The sequence below is a fragment of the Enhydra lutris genome, unplaced genomic scaffold, assembly GCF_002288905.1.
Source record: "Enhydra lutris kenyoni isolate GAN:26980312 unplaced genomic scaffold, ASM228890v2 scaffoldscaffold37, whole genome shotgun sequence".
Lineage (NCBI taxonomy): Eukaryota > Metazoa > Chordata > Mammalia > Carnivora > Mustelidae > Enhydra > Enhydra lutris.
This window is the reverse complement of record NW_019154121.1, coordinates 22,484,362-22,494,181: the sequence shown is the minus strand read 5'-3', so window position 1 is coordinate 22,494,181 and position 9,820 is coordinate 22,484,362.

The window sequence follows — 9,820 nt, the reverse complement described above, 5'->3', positions numbered from 1 at the left end:
AGCTTGGTAATATTTATGTGGCTTCCTATTCCTGGAGAGGCTTAAGGGGAGGAAGCACAGAGCTGGACACGTTACTTACAGTGACTTCAAAGCCTCAAACGCAAACACGAACTCCCCACTGGAGAAGACTAGCATCTCTCAAAATGGACGCCTGGTTCAACGAGGCGGTGGAGGCCGCGTGGGGGTGGGCGTGGCCAGGGGCGTGGTCTCTACGGCCTGAGGCTGAAGTCAGGTGCAACCCCCAAGCATTGCTCAGAGGCCTACTCTTTGTCTTATTTTGCTTCTTATAAAAATAATTTCAGCATAAGCTTAGCTCTCGCTAATCATTTAGTTCAGGCATTAACGTTTTTGTAGACAAATTATTTATAGATTATCTCATTTTTGTTATTTTTTTTCTTGTCTTTTTCTCCCCAACCTACTTCAAGCAATGGGTCTGTTTTAGTTTTATTTGTTTAATTTTTTTTAAAGATTTTATTTATTTATTTGACAGAAAGAGATCACAAGTAGGCAGAGAGGCAGGCAGGGGGGGCGGGGAAGCAGGCTCCCTGCTGAGCAGAGAGCCCTATGCAGGGGCTCGATCCCAGGACCCCAAGATCATGACCAGTGCTGAAGGTAGAGGCCTAACCCACTGAGCCACCCAGGCCCCCCATTATTTGTTTAATTTTTTATTCCTCTGGCTATTTCTGTAACTCTGACCTCACTTCTGAGCTCTTAGACCATTATACCCAGTTGTCTGCTGGTCATCTTATCTGAATCGTCCCACTATTTAGACACCTTGAATTCAGTATACCCTACGCTGCTTTCCCTTCAAACAGGCTCCATCATATTTGGCTCCAAATTGTTAAATGGCAAGACCTGAAACCAAAGCTCCACTCTTGACTCTTCCCTTTCCTTTGCAGTGTGCCTCCCCGCTGGTGCCCTCACACTTCCTGTCCATTTCTGCTAGTCCTTCCCTTGCTGTATATCAATGCCCACTAGGCCCCTAATCATCTCAGTAAGTACCAGTTGCTTGATACTGCTGTGGTAAGGGTTAATCAAGATAATTACTGCAGTAGGCTCCCAAAGAATCTCACTACTTCCAGTTTACCATTCCCCAAATTTACCATTTTTTTAAGATGCATTTATTTATTTGTCAGACAGAGAGTGCACAGGCACAAAGCAGGGGGAGCAGCAGGCAGAGGGAGAAGCAGGCTCCTCACTGCGCTTGGAGCCCCACGTGGAACTCCATCCCAGGATTCTGGGATCATGGAACTGAGCTGAAGACAGACGCTCAACCCTCTGAGCTGCACCCCAAATATACCTTTCAAAGAGCAGCTAGTGATCTTTTAAAAAATGCAAATCTGACCATGTTTAAAATTTACTCCTAAGGTAAAGCTCAAGCCCCTTAAATTGGATCCTGTCTTTCTCTCCAGCTTCTTACCACCACCACCCCGCACTCTCCTTCACCCCTACTCATATTGAAACTCCAGCAAATCCAAATCTTTTGTTTTTTTTTTAAATGGTGTTATATTAGTCACCATAAAATACATCCCAAGCCTCTTATGCTACTGCCCTACACCATTATGCATCTTTATTCATGTTGTCCCTACGGTCAGTCTTTCCCATTTCCCACTCCAAACTTTTACCTGGCTAACTCTTTCTGTTGGTGTAAGATTCAGCTCAGGAAGCCTTTGACCATCACAACCACCAGGCTCAGTTAAGTACTTCCTTCTCTTGTCCTATATGTCTGTCCAAGTTAACTTCTTAGTACTATATTAGCTGCATTGATTATAATTACCTGTTTTGTTTTGCTGAGGTTTTAATTTCTGCTTTAATTTCCGCCTCCAGTTTTAATCTACATGAAGATGAGGCCATATGTAACTCATCACTTATTCCCTGTGCTTACTATAAAGCTTGGTACAATTGGTTATATAAATAGAAGCTACAAATCCAACAACCTTTAAGCTGAGTAAGACAGGCTGCATTTTTTTTCTGACCTCCCTGAGTTCCCTGGAGTATACCTCCAATAACCAGTTGGGAGGGCTTGTCCAGAATAAAGAATGGTAGCTTGGATCAGGATGGTTTAGTGTAGAGTAGGAAAAGTAGTTTGATCCTTTAATGTTTACCCTCTTCCTCCTAAGTTCCATTCTGGGGTCCTAGCTCAACCCTTGACCGAGCACTACGAAACTGGTTGGCACCCACTGAGACTAGATATCAAGGGATTAGGCAATTTTTTATGTGATATGAAGATTTTCCAAAACTCCATTCTGAGTTCTTCTTTAGAGCCCCCTTTTTTTTAAAGATTTTTTTTTAAAGATTTTATTCATTTATTTATTTATTTGATAGACAGAGATCACAAGTAGGCAGAGAGGAGGAAGCAGGCTCCCTGCTGAGCAGAGAGCCCAATGCGGGGCTCAGTCCCAGGACCCTGGGATCATGACCTGAGCCGAAGGCAGAGGCTTTAACCCACTGAGCCACCCAGGCGCCCCTTTTTTAAAGATTTTATTTATTTATTTTACAGAGAAAGACACAGCGAGAGAGGGAACACAAGCAGGGAGAGTGGGAGAGGGAGAAGCAGGCTTCCCACAGAGCAGGGAGCCCGATGCGGGGCTCGATCCTAGGACTCCTTGATCATGACCTGAGCTGAAGGTAGAGGCTTAGCGACTGAGCCACCCAGGCCCCTCGAGACCTTTTCCTTTTATCAACAGAGAATGAGCAAAGCTGTGGAGGTTTTTTGAGCAAATACAGGCCTGATTCTGTCACTGGTTTTAAAGCAGAAGTGAGACAAAACTAAAGCATGCAAAACAGAGTATAAAAAAGAGTACCAACGAACTTATCAAATAAGTTATAACACTCTTATTTCAAAGAACAAAAGAATTCAGTTAATCTCTGTGGGGGCTTCAGATTTACCAGTTAAAGATGAGTAATGAACGTAAACTGAGGGATACAATGTGGTTTAAGAAACCACAGATTCCCATTAATATCTGGAGGAGATTGTTTCCTGGCTTTATTGTCCCAACAGAACTGATTTAATTTTGTAGACTCATTATTCATCTAGTCAAATTGTTCTTTTGCAATGAAAATTGTTCAAAGTCTGGTGGCCCTGTCTGATCTTAGATAAAAAGTATGAACTCAAAAGAAATTGTGAACTCAATTCTGTTTTTTGTTTTTTCAAAGATTTTATTTATTTATTTGACACAGAAAGAGAGAGAGTCCATAAGCAGGAGTGATGGAGAGGGAGAATCAGACTCCCTACTGAGCAACGAGTCCTACACACAGGGCTCCATTCAAGGACCCCAGGATCATGACCTGAGCTGAAAAGAGATAACTGAGCCATCTAGGCGCCTCTCAATTTTGTTTTTTTGTTTGTTTGGGGGTTTTTTGTTTGTTTTTAAAGATTTTACTTATTTTTTGACGGAGAGAAAGATCACAAGTAGGCAGAGAGGCAGGCATAGAGAGAGGAGGAAGCAGGCTCCCCACTGAGCAGAAAGCCTGACATGGGGCTCGATTCCAGGACCCTGGGATCATGATCTGAGCCACCCAGGCGCCCCTCAATTTTGTTTTTTAAGATTTTCAAAACTGCAAACTGAAGGTTTGCTTGTCATTTTTTCAAAACTCTACCTTTCTTCTGTAGCATTGTGGCTCTTGGTCCAATAGTTTCCATAAGGAATAAGCTGACCTGAGATATAGTTTTTTTCTAGTGATTATTGTCACACTGTGGGCTTATAGAGACTGCTGCTAAAAACAATGTAAGAGAGTGTAAGGGCCTATTCAGCCAGAGCAGCCCCACCCTGGTTGAACTGCCATTTTGTTGTAAAACTTAAATTGACCTTGCCCCCCACCAGGGGAACTTATTTAAAAGCAAGTCCGGGAAACCAGTCCCAGGTAACAAAGTCCAAGTACAAGGGTGGGTCAGGCCAGGTGGAGGTATTCAATCAGTGGGGGCGCATACTGTCTCCTAGCTACCAAGGAGTATGGGCCCCGCCCTTTGGGAGCCTTTTGGCGCCAGTCCTAACCAAGGTGTGATAGGCTGGTTCAAATGTCTACTAGGGTAAATTGTAATTCAGTTGGTCACCTAGCATCACTGTGGAGTTTCCTGTGTGTGTTACAATCTCATTGGCCACCTGTGTGTGGCCAGGCCCAACCACATGGCCTTGCTCTATAAAAGTTAGTCTGGAAAGCAGGAAGGGGTCATCCTCTCTGTAGGGGCGGCCCCGACCAGTCTGTTTGACGGTCGGTCTGATTCCTGATGCCTGGCGTGAAATAAAGCTTTGCTTGACCTTCGCTTTGTATCAGTCTCGCTCCTTTAATCACGGACCCATTATTGGTGTACGCAGTTTTGGGGGGACCCAACAAGAGTTTGCAGATTGCTATAGTCCATAAAGCCAACTTCATATATTTTGTAAACATGCACTCTCTCTCTCTCTCTCTCTCTCACACACACACACACACACACACACACACGCACACGCACACACATTTAAACATCTAGGATGGCACATGATCACCTAGGTTTCTCAGCAAAATAGAAAAAACTAGTTATTTAACTTCCCACAGCTAAAATCTGAACAATCACTATTCCAGCCTTTTTGTAGCTTTCCTATTTTTGTAAGAGCAATTTTATCACTCATTTTTTGGACTAAAGAATGAGTAAACAAAGGTTCTTTTAAGTACTCATTGTATAAATCAGCAAAATGATGAAACTGACACAAAGAAAAGGATAAGCGTGAGACCTGTGGCTACACATCACCTAGGTGGTCTAACGCAGCCTCTGATTTCTTTCCTGGCAGCATGCCAGGGCTTGATGCCAGACTGTAGTCAACTGCACAGCAGCGTATCAAGTCCAAAGCTTGGACATTATCTTTGCTAAATGCATATGGTACTCCTGTTTGAACAAGTGTCCTTTTTATTGAAAGTAATGAATCTCCTCTTTAGAAAAATATCATGAAATTAGTATTTTTGCTTTTAATGCACCTATAATGAAAAAATATTGAACCACAAATCTGAAAGAGATATTAAACTTAAGGATTAAACTTAATCCTTTAGCAATTTGGTGGGGGGGGGGGAAATGGGGGAGCCCTGGACTTTTAAACAGGGTATCCTGAAGCAGCTTCAAATAGATACAAGTTTTTATCAATGTTTGATTGACCTTTTGGTTCTATAGCCAGAAACCAGTTATTGGGTTAAGCAAACCCAGATTCCTAGTTATTGATTGTTTTATAAAACCTTCATTTTGGTGCCAGTAAAAGAGTCTCCTGACAAACCAGGTGATTTCAAACATTGTAAAACTGGGACTGAATGTGCTGGGTGTCAGGGATTGTTTTAAATGCTCTACATACATTATTTTGTTTGCTTGGAATCTTAAGGCAGATATTATTTTTTTATTTCAGTTTTTATTAAATTCTAGTTGGTTAACATATATCATAAAATTGGTTTCAGGAGTAGAATTTAGTGATTCGTCACATACATATAGCACCCAGTGCTCATCATAACAAGTGCCCTCCTTATACCCATCACCCATTTAGCCCATTCTCTGCCCACCTCCCTCCATTGACCCTCTGTTTGTTCTCTATAGTTAAGAGTCTCTTATGGTTTGCTTCTGTCTCCTTTTTCCCCCTTCCCATATGTCCATCTGTTTTGTTTCTTGAATTCCACATATGAGTGAAATCATATGGCATTTGTCTTTCTCTGACTAACTTATTTTGCTTAGCATAATACCCTCTAGCTCTGTCCACATCAGTGCAAATGGCAAGATTTCATTCTTTTTGATGGCTAAAAAATGTTCCCTTGTGTATATATACCACATCTTCTATATCCCTTCATCAGTCCATGGACATCTGGGCTCTTTCCATATTTTGGCTATTGTAGGTGATGCTTCTATAAACATTGGGGTGCATGTGCTCCTTTGAATCAAATCCGTATTTTTGTATCCTTTGGGTAAATACCTAGTAATGCAATTGCTGCATCATAGGGTAGTTCTATTTTTAACTATTTGAGGAAACTCCATACTGTTTTCCAAGGTGGCTGCACCAGTTTGCATTCCCACCAACAGTGTAAGAGGGTTCCCCTTTCTCTATAATAACATCCATTGTTTCCTGTGTTAATTTTCGTCATCTGACACGTTTGAGGTAGTATCTCACTGTGATTTTGACTTGTATTTCCCTGATGATAAGTGATGATGAGCATCTTTTCATGTGTCTTTTACCATTCTTCTTTGGAAAAATGTCTGTTCATGTCTTCTGCCCATTTCTTAACTGCATTATTTATTTTGGGGGTGTTGAGTTTGATAGGTTCCTTATAGATTTTGAATACTAACCCTTTATAAGATATATCATTTGCAAATACCTTCTCCCATTCTGAAGGTTATCTTTTAGTTTTGTTGTTTCCTTTGCTGTGCAGAAGATTTTTATCTTGATAAAGTCCCAATAGTTCATTTTTGCTTTTATTTCCCTGTCTCTGGAGATATGTCTAGTAAGAAGTTGCTGTGGCTGAGGTCATTGAGGTTGCTGCCTGTGTTCTGCTCTAGGATCTTGATGGTTTCCTGTGTCACATTTAGGTCTTTCATCCATTTTGAATTTATTTTTGTGTATGGTATGAGAAAGTGGTTCAGTTTCATTCTTCTGCATGTTGCTATCCAGTTTTCCCACCATTTGTTGAAGAGACTGTCTTTTTTCATTGGATATTCTTTCCTGCTTCATTGAAGATTTGCTGATTATATAGTTGTGGGTTCATTTCTGGATTTTCTATTCTGTTCCATTGGTCTATGTGTCTATTTTTGTGCCAGTACGATACTGTCTTGATCACTACAGCTTTGTTATAGAGCTTAAAGTATGGAATTGAGATTTTCTGGTTCCATACAAATTTTAGGATTGTTTGTTCTAGCTCTATGAAAAATGCTGTTGATATTTTGGCAGGGACTGCATTGAGTGTGAGGATTGCTTTGGGTACTATAGACATTTTAACAATGTTTGTTCTTCCAGTCCATGAGCATGGCATGTTTTTCCATTTCATTGTGTTCACTTCAATGTCTTTTATAAGTGTTCTATAGTTTTCAGAGTATAGGTCTTTCACCTCCTTAGTTAGGTTTATTCCTAGGTATCTTACGGGTTTTGGTGCAACTGTAAATGGGATTGAGCCCTTGATTTTTTTCTGCTGCTTTGTTATTGGTATATAGAAACACAACATATTTCTCTATGTTTATTTTATATCCTGCAACTTTGCTGAATTCATGTATTGGTTCTAACGGTTTTTTTGGTGGAGGCTTTCATGTTTTCTACATAGAGTATCATATCTTCTGCAAATGATGGAAGATTCACTTCTTCCTTGCCAATTGGATGCCTTTTATTTCTTTTTGTTGTTCTGATCACTGAGGCTTGGACTTCAAATACTATGTTAAATAACAGTGGTGAGAGTGGACACCTCTGTCTTGTTCCTGACTAGAGAGGAAAAGCTCAGTTTTCCCCCATTGAGGATGATATTGGCTGTGGGTTTTTCATATATGGCCTTTATGATGTGGAGGTATTTTCCATCTATCCCTACTTTGTTGAGGGTTTTTATCAAGAATGGACGCTGTATTTTGTTAAATGTTTTTCTGCATCTACTGATAGGATCGTATGGTTCTTATCTTTTATTAATGGGGTATATCACATTGATCGGTTTGTGGAAATTAAACCACCCCTGCAGCCCAGAAATAAATCCCACTTGGTTGTGGTGAATAATTCTTTTAATGTACTGTTGGATTCGGTTTGTTAGTATCTTATTGAGAATTTTTACATCCATGTTCATCAGGAATATTGGACTGTAATTCTCCTTTTTAGTAGGGTCTTTGGTTTTGGAATCAAAATAATGCTAGCTTCATAGAATGAGTTTGGAAGTTTTCCTTCCATTTCTGTTCTTTTGGAACAGTTTGAGAAGAATAGGTATTAACTCTCCTTTAAATGTCTGGCTTGAGAAGCCCAGGAAACATGGATAGTTGGGTTATAGGAGTTGGTTATAGGGTTATAGGAGGTGGTTACTGAAGGCAAATAGGCAAAGGCCGTTTGACCCCACAGGAAAACAGCCTAGACAGAACATATTATCCAGTCCAGAGCTCTGTGTGTGTGTGTGTGTGTGTGTGTGTGCATGCGCACTATGCGCACACACAGGAGTTACGGCCAATATTCATAGTTACAGGGCTTGAATAAGGCCTAACCAAGATCTATAGGATTACTCCCAAGACTTTTCCAATGACCAAGAATTCTGTGTCATCCCAGGACGTAGAGGAAGAGCTAGCCATTGGACCTAAGAGTCTGTTATGGATAGTTTTATAGGTGGTAGTGGGTAATGTGATTCAGTGGAGTAGGACAGGAAACTCATAGGAGGTAAATGTTAGAAAGCACTCAAGTGCTTCCAGCCCTCCCTTGCTGAATTTAGCAACTGACAACTGATCCAGCACTGTGACAGATTAGCAAAGGACCCACTGTCATTGAGATGCTCAGAAGAATGGGATAGGCTGGGTGACGGTTCTCTTGAAGGGATCCAAGTATAGGATAGGATGTACTTCCTCCAAATGTCTCCCATGCTTTTGGATATTCCCTTATTTCTGGTGAGAGGCTTCTTTTGAAAATGTCTATAACATCTGACCCAGCACAATTAACTTAACAGGAACCCAGGAATAGCTCCGTCCCCAAATTCCTTCCTCCATGGTTCCACAGTACTTGCACCACATTTGCTTATACCCAAGAGTGAGGACACCTTGCACAGTGCCCACATGGCAGTTACACAATCAAATGCAGGATAAAGGTATCAGTGTGACTTCAGTTGAATTGGTTAACACTAACCAGCCTCATGGCTCTAGCAGTGCCTTCAGGTTGGTATCTGCCTGCTCTTGACACAGTGTATTGTTCAGACTTCCCAACTGCCTAAGAGAATCAGGACAGGAGGAAAAATATGGAGGTATGGAAAGGAATACCTGGGTTCAGGTCTGCACTACAGTTACACGACTTGAGTTATTTCCCATCCCCTAATTCAAGTGTCCTGAACAGATGGCTGAGAGCAGATAGCCCCTTCCAGGATATGCTGGGCAGAACTCTAAGATGATCCCTGCTATACGACCTGAATGTATCCCCCCACTTCAAATTCGTATGTTGAAATCCTAATGCTCAAAGTGATGATACAAATGGGGGTGGTCGTGCTTTGTAGGGTGGAGCCTTTATGAGTGGGATTACTGCTCTCAGAAAACAGAGCCCATAGAGCTCCCTAATCCCTTCTGCCATGTGAGGACACAGCAAGAGGTTAACCATCTGCAACCTGGAAGAGGGCCTTCACCAGGACCTGACCATACTGACACCATGATTTTGGACACCACAGCCTCTAGAACCTTGGGAAATAAATTTCTTTGTTGATAAGCCACCTAGTCTATGGTGTTTTGTTATAGGAGCCCAAATGGGTTGAGCCCTCCAAGATGCCCAGCCTTTGGTGTACATAACTTCTCCGTTTTCCAATCAAACAGTAATCTAAGTACTGTGGTGAAGGGGTTTTGCAGATGTAATTAAGTTCCCAAATTAGCTGACCTTAAGAAAAGTTGATTATCTAAATAACCCTGACCTAATCACAGGAGCCCTTCAAAAGCAGTTTTCTCTACCTGGTTGCCAAAGTGAAAGAGAGATGTGCTCTGGCTTAATCTGGAATAAAGCAAAGTTCGTTTTGTGAATTGCCCATGAGGGCCAGGGGTGGGGGTGGGCAGAAAACTGTTGGCAGCTTCTAATTGCTGAGAGTAGTCCTTGGCTGACAGCTGGAAAGAAAATGAGGACCTCAGTCCTACAACCACAAGGAAATGAATTCTGCCAACAACCAGTAAGCC